Raw genomic sequence first — 16,128 nt, forward strand, 5'->3', positions numbered from 1 at the left:
GGTCTGAATGATAGCTTAAATAATAAATTTGGTTCGATTATTTCCAATTAACAATTTGAGCTAACCATCCATCACCTCGAGCACTGTCATATCCGCTGTGACACCTGGACTTTCATGGTTTGCCCTGCCCGCTGAATTCCTTGCGTAGGCTCATGATCACGGAATTGTAAATGTGTAGATCGATGTCAGGCGGTGGTGCGACATCGTCGCCATAGGCTAATCTTGGGTGTTGATAGGGCGTCAATTCGGGGACCTGTCTATGCGGAGTGTAGTCATGCTCCCTTGCGCCAGGAGATGAATCCAGCTGCGGAGGTCTCCCTTGTTTAACTTTGCAAGTTTCGACCAGCTTCTTGTGCAATATTATCACGCAAAAGGTAAACAAAAAGACGAGAATCGCACTGCCGATGACAATTCCGATGATGATGCCGATGGCGAGTCCAACAGGTGACTGTGTTTCCTCATTGCTGCGCAGAGTCGTCGTATAAAAATTCGTAGTAGTTGGAGATGGCGATGGTTCAGAAAATGGCGGCAATGAGCACCGGATTGGAGCGAGATTCGAAAGGATATCATTAAGTTGAATGTCAAATGTGCGATTCATCGGTAAGCCTTCTTCTGTCGGATATGTAAACGAACCATCAGAAAAATCGACGTCATCACCGGCGTCAAGAAGTCTAACGCTCTGCGGATTCTCTGCACTGTGAAGACCTTCGACGCTACACCTCACGTTTATCTTTCGCTGCTTGTTGTTTGAGCGTTCAACCGAGGAACAAGTGCATCCAAAAACGCGAACGAGAAACGTTGTCGTCTTCGCGTACCCCTTGCCATCAGCAGCTATTGAACACGTATAATTGCTGGAGTCGCTGAAGGATATATTGGTAAAAGAAATGTGGAAGGATCCTGTTCCGTTTTCATCTTCTTTATACATGGTCGTGGTATGGTCATTGAGATTTTCCCGCGTCGGTATATTTTCATCTAATGTCGAATAAAAGGCGAAGTAGTCGGCATTGCGGACGACCTCTATGTTAACAATTGAATGTCCTTTTTTGGACACTCGGAAACTGTCGGTTCCTCTATGGCCCTCGCATATCAACGTCAGATTATCTCCGACGTTGACAACTTTCCTGACAAAATCCTCTCCATTACAGAACACGAACTCCTCGAAAACAAGTGAAAACAACAAAGAACAGCAGATTTTAACTAGCAAACTGCAAATCATATCAGGGCACTTCATCCTGCCATAGCAGCATCGACGACTTGCTCAAATCAAATCTGTAATGTTGAGTTTATAGTCGCGAAAAGAATTATTTTTTGACGTTGCATGTAACAACCCTAAGTTACATCGATATCAATAACTGTCTGATCAAAGGCAGATCACAGAGGTGTATGTAGATCCACAACTGATGACAATTTTGCAATTGTGAGTACAACAAAATAATCCATTCTATTCCGATTTCGTTTCCATGTGTAGTGTAATTTCGATCGAACGTACCGACAGAAATCAGTCGAGATGTCGGTCGTGGGAAATTGCCATTCGTGCCCTTTCTCAAGTTCTTGGCGAATTGGTGTTATTTTTGAATGATCTCCCTGCAACTAAAGCACAATGTCCACTTCCCGTCTCACCATCACGCTGACTTCAAAACGTATCAGAAGTGATACACACGCACGGTAAACAGGACGTCAACTTCATGGGAATGACGACTGATGACGAAGACGAGAAGAGACCGCGGGAAGACTTTTGTTGAATGAGTAAAGATATAATTATGTTTCTGTTCTTTCCTTGCTGCTGTTGCATGCGTAAAAGTCTTGCACAAGAAAGATAAACTGTACGTCATCTTGACGCGTGTGGGGATTGATGATCGAAGGCGACAGGTACTGTCCGCTTAAGTACGATCTATTGTGCCCAACCGCGTCCAGTGTTTTTCAAGGAAATGACACGATGCCAAATAGAACAGAAAGAATAGATACTCTCCAGGTTTCTAATTGCGTCACCTGATGTTTAAGAAAATAGAGCTGAAATGGATTCTTGACAAGTCCGCGGCTATCTCGTTTCAGACTAAGGCAATTTCGGCCCCTTGTGCTTGCTTTCAGAGGCAACAAAATGGATTTGTAACGTGCAGTTCACCGTGTACATACGGCTGTTGCTCCCCTTTGCTTTGGAATCCCATAAGATGAACACAAATAGACTTGGAAGGGATATTATCATTTCTTTTTGAGAACTTATTTTTATTGGATTCGATGTAGCCTTACACTTCTACATGGCACTTAGATACCTGATACCGCTGATAGTGTATTTGCATTACAAATTACAGAGCACAATACTTATTACTCGTGCAGGTACCGCGGTTGATTTACAGAAGCTAAAATGTCGTTTACATCACTTACTTTTGAGAAATTCGAGAAAAGTCGTTCAGTGATTATAGGTGTATAGTGTGAATCGTATACATATTTGAAACCCATAAATTCTTATAAACATGTGCCAAAATGGGAACAAAAAAGGGACAAGTTTTACCTCAAGTTAACTTCAAACGTCTAGCATTTCACTCTTCCAAGAATCCTCGAAGGATATACAAAGCTCAAAGGATATAGATAAAGTGCATACAGTTAAAAGCGGACCTCTTAACTTTAGGAACGTCGAGTATTGTAATATTATTATTCAAGGAAACTACTGATAATAGGTTTTTACTACATACGCAAGCAATCCAATATCTCTCACTGCTCATGCAGAGTTTAAGCATTATATATATACAATATATATATATATATATATATATATGTTTATGTGTGTGTGTGTGTGTGTGTATTATATATTTATATAAACTACAATCTGTGGTTTGACTTAAGCTACTGTTTATAAGAGTCATCTAAAGCTGTGTTACACATAGAGTTCGATATCATAATGATGATAATGATAATCGTGTTATAACAATTATTACTATAACATAGATGATTACAATAATAATACCGTAATACTGATAACCATTATAAACATGATAATAATGCAGACAATACCTGTGTGTCATGTCGGCAATCTTTGACTAAACAAGTTATCCTACTCTCTTATCTGAGTTGAATACGTTCTCAGAGAGTGCATATAAATTATCATACACTATATTTCTTTTGATCATTCTCGCATTGACACTTATAATACTCGGGTCTCCATGGTACCACTGGGTGTTAAAGAGACGTGAAAAATTGGCATGAACTTGATCCTAACATAAAGTACGTATTTTCAAAGACAGATTTGGGGATTAAACATTTCATTTAGAATAATAACTGCATTAAGTTACATACACTAAACTCACGGCTTATGCCAAATGGAACTACAGTACCTTTACACAAGCTAACTTATTAGCAGTCCATTGATTCTCATTCCCAATATTAAACAATTAAGATGCGTTCCTATAAAATACAATGTTATATGACATAATTATCATAATATCATTTTGACGTTTGAAATAATCCACTATGCATGTATTCTTTGGAAACGAAAGTAAAAGAAAATGAACAACATGATGAATAAATGAATGAATGAATGAATTAGTAAAAAATGGATAATAAGGAAAAATCAAGTGCAGCGTTATGATGATGATGATTCCAGAGGCATGTCCGCCTACTTCCACATGCAAAGGTAAACATGTACTCTCATGCTATACGCGAGTGTACCCTGTCCCTCCATTCTCCCGTTTCTTTTGACACGTGCAAGCCTGGTAAAAGTATTGTACCATCTCTCGATATGTGCACTGCGTAGAGAATAGGAAATCAACTCATGAGCATGTCTGTTTTGATATAGGTGCTTTCTGCTTGCTAATGTGTTCTCTGAACAACAGCTGTAATAACAACTATAATATGGACGGGATGAAAACAGAAAGATAAGCATTGTATATTCAAGTTGTTTTGATAGTTACACAAGTGATAATATTCTATTGTACATTGTATAATGGAATAACAATGTTTCACAACATGTTTTATCAAACAACGAATAAGAATGGGAGACGATCATTAAATAAATTCGTCACATTTCTTCTGTTGGTGTGCACAAGAAAATAATTACTCAAAAATATTTTTCTCAACAATAATTCAACAGTTGTATTCCCTTCCCTTTAACAGAACAAACATAATTAAAACATTCCAGCTTTTGAACAATCATTGTGAATTATTAATCTCTTCTTTAATTCATATAAAGTACGAATACTGTTCAGACTCTTCTGAAGCATTTGGTACCTCACCCTTTCTCTGCGCCAGAGACTCTGGACCATGTGGACGGTGTGAACAACTCTGCGTTTTTCCTTTGAGAACTTGCACTTGAAGGACACAAAGGGTTATAAAGTATGTCCCCCCCCCCAAAAAAAAAAATTACAATCGAATGTTCGCATTAATAACACCCAATATGATTAAACAGTCGAAATGCTACTGAAGGGTCTTAAAACATAACATCTTAGTTCTATTTTTGCAGAAAACCCCATTCAGTTTGGTTAAGCGGTCACAGAGAAATGTGGATTGTTGTAAAGCATGTCATGAGTCTGATGTTCTTGGAACTGCATATTAATGTGTGAACACAATACACAGAATTAAAAGGAAGATATTCCTGACATGCTATACAAAATTCCTCATTTCTCTTTGACCACTGAAGCAAATCGAATGGGGTTTTCTGTAAGATGTGGGCAATGAGTTATAGTTTCATACCTTGAAATTGTATGGATCGATTCACTATTTTTAAAGTTATCTTTGCGGAGGGTACGATTGTATTGTATCTTTTTTTTTGGGGGGGGGGGATACGGTGCAGACAAATATATCCCTCTTCTGTAGGAAAATGTTTGAAATAATCACGACACCAGTCGTCCATATATCATATCATGTATATATATATATATATACATATATATATATATATATATATATATATATATATATATATATATATATATCTGTGAGATATATTTTTGTGAGAGTAAGATTGCACTGCATATAACACTAATACATAAAGGTCCTGTTTACATACCTTTGGGAGCAGTCATTTAAAAAATTCCAAGATATCACATTTGATGCATTATGTAGGTCTGTTGTATCACAAAACATCCTACCATATAAAATTTTCGCAATAGAGCCTAAAATATAAGGAGATATAATAGTATTTTTCTCAATAAACCATTACTGTAGACGGTTTAAACTGGGAACATTTTAGTCATAACTATTCTTCACATTTTGTGTATTTAACAATACTTGACATTTATGATACTGATTCAAATTTTTACAGTGGTTGTTTCTATCCCTAACTCATATTCAAGAACTTTCTAAAGTACTAATGTTGGGTTTTTGTTTCATCTACAAATGGTAAATTACATGTATGCCTTTAATTGTATTGGTTTATAAAGTCAACATGGTCGTACATTACACTTGCCTGGGTGAATATGCAACACATATGGATTGCTTGGATGTTTTGCTCATTTCATTATGATGTCTTGATAGCAAATTTTGACTCGATGACTCTTATTAATCTGGACTTCGTCATCTATACATACACGTTGTCTAACTAATCAAGGAAGATACTGCATTATAGGCCTAGTTGTGCTGTTTGCACGTCAAAGTTTCCCCAATTGCTGAATTCGTTGTATGAGATGACAAACGCCTTCTTGATATTTGCGTGCAGGTCGTCTGGTGCTGATGTGGCGCCGTCCCTTACGGCTCGTCTTTGCCAACTCATCGGGGGTCGCGATCGTTTCGTAGACGTGTCCGTGGTTGAACAGATTTGTTCTCCTTTGCGCCATCGGGTGATTCCGGCTCTACCATTTCCACCTCCGCATGTGCGTGGTGAGACACGGGATGTCTGCTTATAAGCACCCGAGCAAAGACCACGAGGAAGATCAGCACACTGGTGACGAGCACCCCTATCATGGCGCCGGTGGAGACGATTCCAATCGACGGGGATTCTTCATCGCTCAACACATCCTTTGTAGTCATGGTAGTAACTGGAAGTGACGAGGGTGCTGATGTGATCGGAAGAACACACCGGATTGGAGTGACATTTGAAAAGGGGACGAGTGTAATATCTAATGAGGGATACGTTGTAATGTCGTGTTCCATTGCATACGTAAAAGAGCCACCAGTCAATGTCATTTTGACTTCCGAATGAGTTTTACAAGGTCTAACTTCCCAATCATACTCTTCACTACGTAGACCCGTGATGTTACACCTCACGGTGTTGACTCTCGGGTTTTTGTGGCCTGAACTTGCATCAAAGAAACACGTGCATTCAAACACACGAACATGAAACGTTTTCGTCTTTGCATATCCCTCATTGCTATTCGATGATATTGAACATGTGTAGTTGTTGGAGTCGCTGTAGGAGATATTAGTGAAAGACAGGTGCAGGGAACCAGTTCCGTTCACATCTTCTACGTATGTGCTGATGGTGTGGTTATTCATCCTTTCTAGCTTTGGCAAATTTTCGTCTAACTTGGAGTAAAACGCGAAATAGTCGGCGTCTGCAGTATTATTCATTTCGTGGCCTGTTTTGGAAAAGCGATAGCTGTCAGATCCTTTATAGCCATTGCATTCTAGAGTCAAATTATCGCCCACATTAACAGGCATATTGATAAGGTCCTCTCCATAAGATATAGCACCGACTTTCGAGAACAACAGAGAAAACATTAGAAGAATTAGACGAGTAATATTCCAATTTAAATTGGACATGGCATTAAGAGATTCCATCTTGTCAGCAATGCACGTAGAAGTGATTTAAACAATCCAAAATCAGTGATGTCGAATCCTGTCACGATTTGAAGTATCCAGTGACGTAGTAAATGTAACATAAACACGATCCATCCACATCAACTGTCACGTCAGGTGACTTTAATGATCTGAGTTCAGAGCTTTGAGATTAACGATAAATCACTCTCCGGAAATATTGTGAATGCGACAAAACAAAAGTCCATCTGTGATTCATGATGTCGCGTCATATCGAACAAAAGGTGTATCGACAGAATACAGGTGAGATGCAGTTCACGATAATCAATGCCAACCAATGCTGTGTTCTCTAGTCATTGCTAGTCGCGCCTTTAAGAAAGTCACTTAACTTAAGTCTGCACTGCATCTTCTTGGTTACTGAAATACAGAACAGTTCTTTTTTTTCTGTCCTAAAGCATTACACGCACTGCTGTTATGTCAGTTCAAAGCGTAGATCGAATGCATCATTTATCATGTTTATAGACCCTTACCAAGATACTCTATAAACGATTAACATGACAAAAGGTTGATTAATGAGGATGACAGTACTGTACGTTCACGTAATAGGGCGATTGGTGAAGTCTGTGATGGTGAGTACTTTCATTTTCGCAGAGAACGTAAGTTTCTTAACATTTAATGAGATAATGACTTTTATGAAAAAAAAAAACCGACTTCGCCAGGTTTCATACTAAAGTATCATAATTCAGCAAGGCTGAAAGTAGAAACGGGTATTTTGAAGAGCAAGGATAATACTTCTTTCCAAAGGAGAGAGCAGTCTCGCCCACTTAAGTGTGGGAATGTTTTCAAAGGATGGCATACAGACTCACCCGGCGGGTTTCGCAATCTCCTACATGCTCCTTCATGAGCAATGACAGTTTTGTAAGTCGGATGTAACCATGGGAACCAGGAGTATTGCAGTGACTGTTTTATTAGTCCTTTATTACAGCTCTAGCCCTTGGGATTGCATGTACGAATACCCCATTATGATCATGGTACGGCTGTTTAAAGGAAACCACAACCCTCTTGAATACATTGTGGACTGAGTAAATTAAAGCACTATCAGTTTATAAACAACGCATCAGCGGAGTTTGAGGAAAATCGAGCAATTTGTTCAAACTAATGTTTCGGTGCATGCTGTCATCTCTGGATATATTGAAAAAAGATTGCTAAAGTTCATGATTGAGGTCATGGATTGACAACAATTGAAATATAAGGAAAACTCTACACAAGGACAACAATATTTCTCTCCCATACCCCATATAGTCCAGGCGCAGGGACCCAGAAAAAATGACTTCGTTCAACCCACCCCGCAGAAAAGGTTTGACTGCATAGGGTGGTCGGTTGGACTCTCTGGAACACCCCTAGGTAGTATGTGATTCGAAATTGTGGTATCAATAAAATTTTACAGGCCATTTTAGTTGCGACAAGACCTTATTGTTCGAAAAAGAGTCTGCGCACGCCAAGACTACTACACGCACCACTAGCACTGCTACAGGCGCCAGTGCCAGTGGTGCGTGTAGTAGTCTTAGCGTACGCAGACTTTTTTCTCGGCAAACAAGGGTTTTTGCCAGCAAACTCACTAGCTGAGGTCAGTGTAGTTTAGTTTCTAGCCGTTTTTATTTCGTGTATATTTTTCCGAGTTGCAGCAAGCCGAGTGAGGTTGCATACCCAGTGATTGTGACCCCAAACCGTTCGGGCGTCGCAATCACTTGGTATGCGCCTTCGCTCGGCTTAGCACAATAAAGTGGGCTTCTACACATGCGCAAGCTGCAACTCGGAGAGATGAAAACGAAATAAAAACGACTAGAAACTAGACTGGGGTCGGTTACGGCTGGCACTGAAAATTACAACATAATCACAGTTTTTTTGCAGTTATTTCATGAATAATTCCTCAAAACACCGTAAAATCATATATATATATGTTGCTAGAGATGTCAGCAAAACAATGGGATACATTGTAAGTTAAAATATTGTACAGGTGATTGATAATCCAAAAAATGCCTCCAACTGCTGCAAACTTTGGTATTTTTTGTTCAGTTTTTTTTTTTGTAGATTGGTGAATTAAAAACAAACATTTCTATTGATTATTGTTCAAAAAAAGTTTTTTTCCTGTTGCCATGGCAACCAGTAATATCCAATCAGGATTCAGCTGTCAATACTTAAGAACTAATGCCCATATTTTCAAAAAGCTCAATAAGCATGTCATTCTGCATAATTGTACCATTTACCGTACTTTTAACACATATTTGACTTCAAATTACAGGCAAATGTTGTTTCCACCAATGTATGGACACAAAATTCCCTTCAAAATATATGTTAATACAGAGAGCAAAGCCGACGATATTCTGATATTAGCTTTTTAGAGTATATATTTACAGAGAAATGGTTATTCGAAACAACCTTGGAAAAGAGCAGAAGAAAGCAATTGATTGTTCTTGTTCTTAAAGGAAATTTATTCAAGAATGCAGATAAATTCCTTTCTAAAGAAGGAATATACACGTACACTGCATTATCCATCAATGGAATTAAAAGCGTACTTTTCGTTGGTAAGCTATATATATTTGGACAACTTGTGGTGATATTTCATAATCAAGTTCGAATTACCAATTCTTTGTTAAATATGAATTCAATTTTTCATTTCTTGTTAAGCCTGTTACTAGAGCTCACAGTGTGATGGATTGACTTTCAGTACTTCGTTATACATATATATATATATATATATATATATATATATATATATATATATATATATACACAAGTATTTTAGCTTTATTTTCAACAAGTTTATTTGTGGATCGAGGTATTTGTGAATCAGGGTATTTTAAGGACGTCTCAGGGTCAGACAATTCAGACACTGTCTCAAATATACCATCAGCATTTATGTTTGTACCACACCAGCGTGCGATAAAAGTGAAAAAAAAATATCTCGAGTGTAAATACTTTTTCGTGCTTTTCGTGGACTGTAAGTGCACGAAATTTGAATCATTCTGTTTGTTATAGGCTATATCTAAAGTGTAGATACATTTTTTGTGCTTTTCGTGGACTGTAAGTGCACGAAATTTGATTCATTCTGTCGATATAGGGTATCATTATTTGGACAACTTATGGTGATATTTCATAACCAAGTTCGAATCGTCAGTTCTTTGTTAGATATGAATTTCTTGTTATGCCTGTTACTAGAGCTCACAGTGTGACTGACTTTCAGTACTTTGTTATACATTACAGTACAAGTTTTGTAACTTTTTTGTTCAACAATTTTATTTGTGGATCAGGGTATTTTAAGGACATTTCGGGCTCAGATAACTTTCTATTTTCCACAGTCATTTACAAGTTTGCCACAACAAAGTAGGATAAAGAGAAAAAAAAATATCTGGAATCCAGACACGTTTGTTTATTTTGCCTTACGTGCTCATGATCACCCATTGTAGGTCGGGTCTCAACCCTATAAAGCCCAAGCTATTTTGACCCCTTCCAGGCCCAAGGGGGGGGGGGGGGGGGGGCGGCACATTGTGCCCCCTACATAACTTCTTTATTATATGATGTATGACCGTCATATTTGGCACATGGGTAGAGCAACTCATGCTCTACATGACCCAACATTTCTCAAGGTTACCCACTTAGGGCACTATTTCCCAAAATATAAAAATACATGGAAAATATGCTAAAATCATGTTTTTTCTTTCTATTTCTTTATCCCCAGTAAATATGTTGTTATTTTATATAAATCATTTTCATATTTACTACAAAGGAAGAACAAGTCAACGTTCACTATTTGTTATGGTTGAAATTTCTCAAGGTCAGCATGTGGAGGCGTAATTCATTACAATATAAAGAAATATATGAAACCTATTACGTATTGCTTGGAATGGGTGCATATATTTGTATCACATTTCATATTTCCAAAATACTGATATTTTAAGTTTACAGATTGACATTATGATAAACAAATGATATTCCAGGCAAAGCTTGTGTGAAGATAACACAAAATAAAAAGGTAATCTTTGAAAAATGCTGTATTTTCGATTATTTCTATTATATCTATTGTTTGATGCCTATGTTATATAGAAAATAAAGGAAACAATAAGAAGACCATTTCAGGGTAATTCTCAACCATAATTACTTCACATTTCTTTCCTTTAGCAAACTACATGTATAGCCAAGAAAACCCCAATTTCATCCATAATTATATTGTTAACTGAAATTGAAACAGAAAATCAAACAAAATCTGACTAACATGGTTGTCAGTTTACGGTTGCCATAGCAAACAGGAATATCGGACATACCTAAATTATATATCAAAATGTTTGTAATAAGATTTTAGGAAAAGCCACCAAATTTGGTTGAAATCGGGTAAAGGGTTTAGGAGCGGCAAATGAAGATATGGTAGGGGGCACAATGTGCCCCCCCCCCCTTGGGCTTTATAGGGTTAAACTACCCACCTCAACACTACAAAGTTAACCTGGATAAAACGGATAGTACCCCTAAGATTTTCCCTCATTCTCTCCTTAATAGCATTAATTCATTACTGCACGTTTTAATACAAATTTACATGTCATGACTTTTCATTTTATTTTTTTATTTTTAACCCTAGCTTACCAACGAAAAAGTACGCTTTTAATTCCATTGATGGATAATGCAGTGTACGTGTATATTCCTTCTTTAGAAAGGAATTTATCTGCATTCTTGAATAAATTTCCTTTAAGAACAAGAACAATCAATTGCTTTCTTCTGCTCTTTTCCAAGGTTGTTTCGAATAACCATTTCTCTGTAAATATATACTCTAAAAAGCTAATATCAGAATATCGTCGGCTTTGCTCTCTGTATTAACATATATTTTGAAGGGAATTTTGTGTCCATACATTGGTGGAAACAACATTTGCCTGTAATTTGAAGTCAAATATGTGTTAAAGGTACAGTAAATGGTACAATTATGCAGAATGACATGCTTATTGAGCTTTTTGAAAATATGGGCATTAGTTCTTAAGTATTGACAGCTGAATCCTGATTGGATATTACTGGTTGCCATGGCAACAGGAAAATTTTTTTTTGAACAATAATAAATAGAAATGTTTGTTTTTAATTCACCTATCTACAAAAAAAAAAAACTGAACAAAAAATACCAAAGTTTGCAGCAGTTGGAGGCATATTTTGGATTATCAATCACCTGTATACATCTGGTTACCATGGTAACCATGCACAATATTTTAACTTACAATGTATCCCATTGTTTTGCTGACATCTCTAGCAACATATATATATATATGGTTTTACGGTGTTTTGAGGAATTATTCATGAAATAACTGCAAAAAACTGTGATTATGTTGTAATTTTCAGTGCCAGCCGTAACCGACCCCAGTCTAGTTTCTAGTCGTTTTTATTTCGTTTTCATCTCTCCGAGTTGCAGCTTGCGCATGTGTAGAAGCCCACTTTATTGTGCTAAGCCGAGCGAAGGCGCATACCAAGTGATTGCGACGCCCGAACGGTTTGGGGTCACATTCACTGGGTATGCAACCTCACTCGGCTTGCTGCAACTCGGAAAAAATATACACGAAATAAAAACGGCTAGAAACTAAACTACACTGACCTCAGCTAGTGAGTTTGCTGGCAAAAACCCTTGTTTGCCGAGGAAAAAGTCTGCGTACGCTAAGACTACTACACGCACCACTGGCACTGGCGCCTGTAGCAGTGCTAGTGGTGCGTGTAGTAGTCTTGGCGTGCGCAGACTCTTTTTCGAACAATAAGGTCTTGTCGCAACTAAAATGGCCTGTAAAATTTTATTGATACCACAATTTCGACTCACATACTACCTGGGGGTGTTCCTGGAGGTCCCATCTACCACTCTGTGTGGTCAACCTTTTCTGCGGGGTGGGTTGAACGAACTCCTTAATTAAGGCCCGTACAGGAATTAGCGCCTTGACTAATAGGGTCTTAGTTATATTCTGAACGGAGGTAGCCCTATTAATCAAGTGCTCTTTCATTATCATTATTATTATGTGCCGAATTTTCTTCTGTTTTTTTTTCTACTAATCATTGTCCATAGGAGCCCTATATGCCTAAGGTATATTCTAAGGGCCATGAAACGTTTTGGTGTTTTTCTTTTTCCAAGAGGGTGGGGAAAGGGGGGGGGGGGGGAAAGACATTTCTAACAGCCATCCGAAACTTGCACCTCGATTGTGGTAGCTTGTAGTCAACCCCCCCCCCCCCCCCAAAAAAAAAAAAACAAAAACAAAAACAAAAACAAAAACAAAAAACAAACAAACAAACAAAACAAAACAAAAAAAAAACAAAAAAAAAACAAAACAAAAACAAAACAAAAACCAAACAAAAAAAACCAAAAAAAAAAAACCCAACAAAAACCAAAAACCAAAACCAAAAACAAAAACAAAACGTATTTATGGCTACCGTACATTGTCAGATCCGTCTGTCAGCTAGCTTCACGATCGTACGAAAATGACATGGGAATACAGACGACAACTTCAGTCGACTTCAGGAGGTGGAGTTGCCACTGCTTGGGAACTACGGAGATAGAGAATCTCATGAAAATTCTCTAAAGATTGCTCAAATCATTTGATCCTTCTTGTCGTAAGTAGAATACTTCTATTCTTTTATAATCTCGATGGTGTTACAAAAATAACAGATGCGCATTGGTGGTATTTGACATCATTATTACCACCCAATATTCCTCGGCTGATGGGTAGTCCCACATATGTACATAGGTGTTACCTTTGTTATCATTGCTAATACATTGCCATGGATTAGAACTCTAAATTACATGACATTGCTATCTTGACGGTAGTCTGCTTCCTTCAACCTATATAGTGATAGTGTGTGTCATATGGGTATTGGATAGGTGCATGTGCCAATGATTCATAGGGTGCAAGTAAAAACTGCCTCGAAATTAGCTGCTGCTGCTGCTGTTGCCTTCCGTCAGCAATAATTGTCGTGGATAGGTGGTACGTTAGGGGGCTGTGATGATGTGGTGATAGCCCCCAGGACTCAAATGAATGAGTGGACGCAGGATTGTAGTTCACTTGACTTTATTGGTGTCAGTAAATCGACACACAAAAAAGAAACCCCTAAGTCAGGTAGCAACTCGCTCTTTGGAAGTATGAACCCTCATCCTCAGACATGAGAGCACCAGTACCGGAGGGCTGAACATCTCACCCATGAACAAGTTTATCTTGTCCAAAAGAAACTGCCAAAAACCAAAAGACATCATAACAGGCAGAAAACAGCCAGACTCAACCCATTGCGGCAGGTTGCTTGTCCTACGGTGCGAGAGTGCGAAGTGAGGTGTGTGTCGTGCAGTGTGCAGTGCAAGTGTCCAAATTTCCCGCGGTACATACGACCAGCACAAAGGGCGCATTCATGTGCAACTCAACCCCTGGAAAATGACTAATATTCATCCGCCTACTTTCTATTTCTGTTCACAGCAAAATTTCCAAAAATTATGAAAATTATCCTTCTCACTCCTATTTCTAAACACACCAATCTAACCTTCCATTTTCCAACTACATATACCAAATTACGTATCACAAATAGGGAGTACATTAATTCCAGACATTAATTTCTGATACATCGGTGACATGGTCATCTTGAATACCTAAAACATTCCGAATTCCTGACTGTGATTACCAAGCACGTTCAACAAAGAGTGCTTTGTAAACAACTCCTGTTTCACAACAACTGTCTAATGAGCTGTAATAAACTCACAATAGGCTAGTAGTCTTCAATAAAGTATTTTCATCACTTTCTCAATTTCCATTTCCCGTCATAATTAATGGTCAGCATGCTGACAGCATAAGAGTAAGACTAGAGTAAGACGAAAGGAAAGGTGTTGACAGAGGTCGTGGAGGCTGTCACTCACTGTCACAACATCAACATTGTCTGTTAGGGGGCATTCTACCCGACTGTTTGAGGAAAGCATGAGTTTTGGTGTTGTTGAGTCTGGGATAAAAAGGGATTTCTGTCTATCTACTGTAGTAGAGCCAAATAGATATAAATCATTTCTTATAATTTTTGGCTCTAGAATATTAAATGCCACCTGTGCTCTACTGCCTGTTATGAGAAACAATAACACTAACATATTGTGTAAAGCTGGGCCCTGTCTTATAAAGACTTGTGATAGAAATCAATCACAAGTTTATCAAGAGCTGCAATTATTGCAAGTTACGATTGATTTGAAGTCTCTATAAGATGAGGCCCTGAGCTGCGTGTTGCACAATAAGAAGATGAGTGCATTGTTTAGGGCATTTAATTTATATTTTCAGATCAGTCTGGGAAATTAAACCTGCTTATGACATGGTGGGGAGGGGGCTCCGGCTCATAAGGACCCCTCGTCACGAGCATGGCTGGGGTGCACATGTAGAGGGTTCTACGGCTCTGTAAAATCCCACAGTCCTCTGGGTGAGCGCGAGATCTCGAGATGCTCATGTCATGATCATGAGGTCCCCCATTCACTTATCATCCATCTCACATCTGACATAATAACTCGTCGCAAGCTTGCCCAGTGATTGTTTTGTTACACACAGACACACATGTCCACTCTCCATGACAAAAAGAAGAAAAAAATTGTGTCTGCGCTTTTTGACAAAAATCAAGTTTTAATCAACCAATGTGCAGCACTGTCTGCAGTGGACTTAGCCCGACCAGACACCGTACGAAGCATGGCATTAGACGAACTGTGATACACCAATCTACTATTTAAAGACCCTCAAACACCGCCACACAACAACAAAACTGTTGAAAATTTCTACATTCTTATCACAAATTTTACGAATCACTCATGTGAATTGAAATGCTTGGACTATGAGCATGATATCACTGAGATTATCAGTCCATAGTCAGCCCTCACGCAACATACACTGAGCAAAAAGTCCAATCTTAACCCGGAATGCTGTGATCATTGAGCTTTGAACAAAGCAAATTGCGCTGCTTGAGTTTATACGCCTGCACGGCCGACAGCGCCCCCTTTGCCCACCATTTTGCAGTGCTGCGCCGACATTTCGAATCATTTCTAGAATTTCTGTGGCGTATACGATTAAAAAAGGCTTCATTTTTGGTAAGTTGTGATATCTGTATGTCAATATGTGACCCGCTACAACAAAACGGTCCTAAAGTCACGCATGGTGGAAGCCGTGAAAATCGAGTTTGAAGTCAGAGCATTAAAATTGGTCAAAACTTACGATTTTCTGATTTTGATATGTTACTGGAGTCTAACATGTCTTCTATCATCTGTCGAAATTTTGAAGCAAAATGATCAAAGGAAAGACCAAAAAATAGCGTTTTTCTGAGCCATGTTTTTTTTTTGCGTTTCAACGAAGCAGAAACTAGTTCGAAAATTTGAATTGAGCGCCACAGATAGGTTCTGCCCCTAACAACGACCAGAGTGATCTCGTTGGTCAG

General features: G+C 38.4%; 1 protein-coding gene across 1 annotated transcript in view; it reads left to right on the forward strand.

Annotated features, from left to right (window-relative positions):
- The first annotated feature begins 13,215 nt into the window (after positions 1–13,215).
- Positions 13,216–16,128, forward strand: part of LOC139710585 (myotubularin-related protein 9-like) — a 68,137-nt gene continuing 65,224 nt past the window's right edge. The window contains exon 1 of the mRNA XM_071622511.1: positions 13,216–13,305. The gene's annotated coding sequence lies outside the window, so the exon portion shown is untranslated. The remainder of the gene's footprint in view (positions 13,306–16,128) is intronic.

Source organism: Diadema antillarum, unplaced genomic scaffold (genome assembly GCF_040938485.1).
Source record: "Diadema antillarum isolate AM-2024a unplaced genomic scaffold, OU_Dant_1.0 seq00001546_RagTag, whole genome shotgun sequence".
In the NCBI taxonomy this organism is placed as follows: domain Eukaryota; kingdom Metazoa; phylum Echinodermata; class Echinoidea; order Diadematoida; family Diadematidae; genus Diadema; species Diadema antillarum.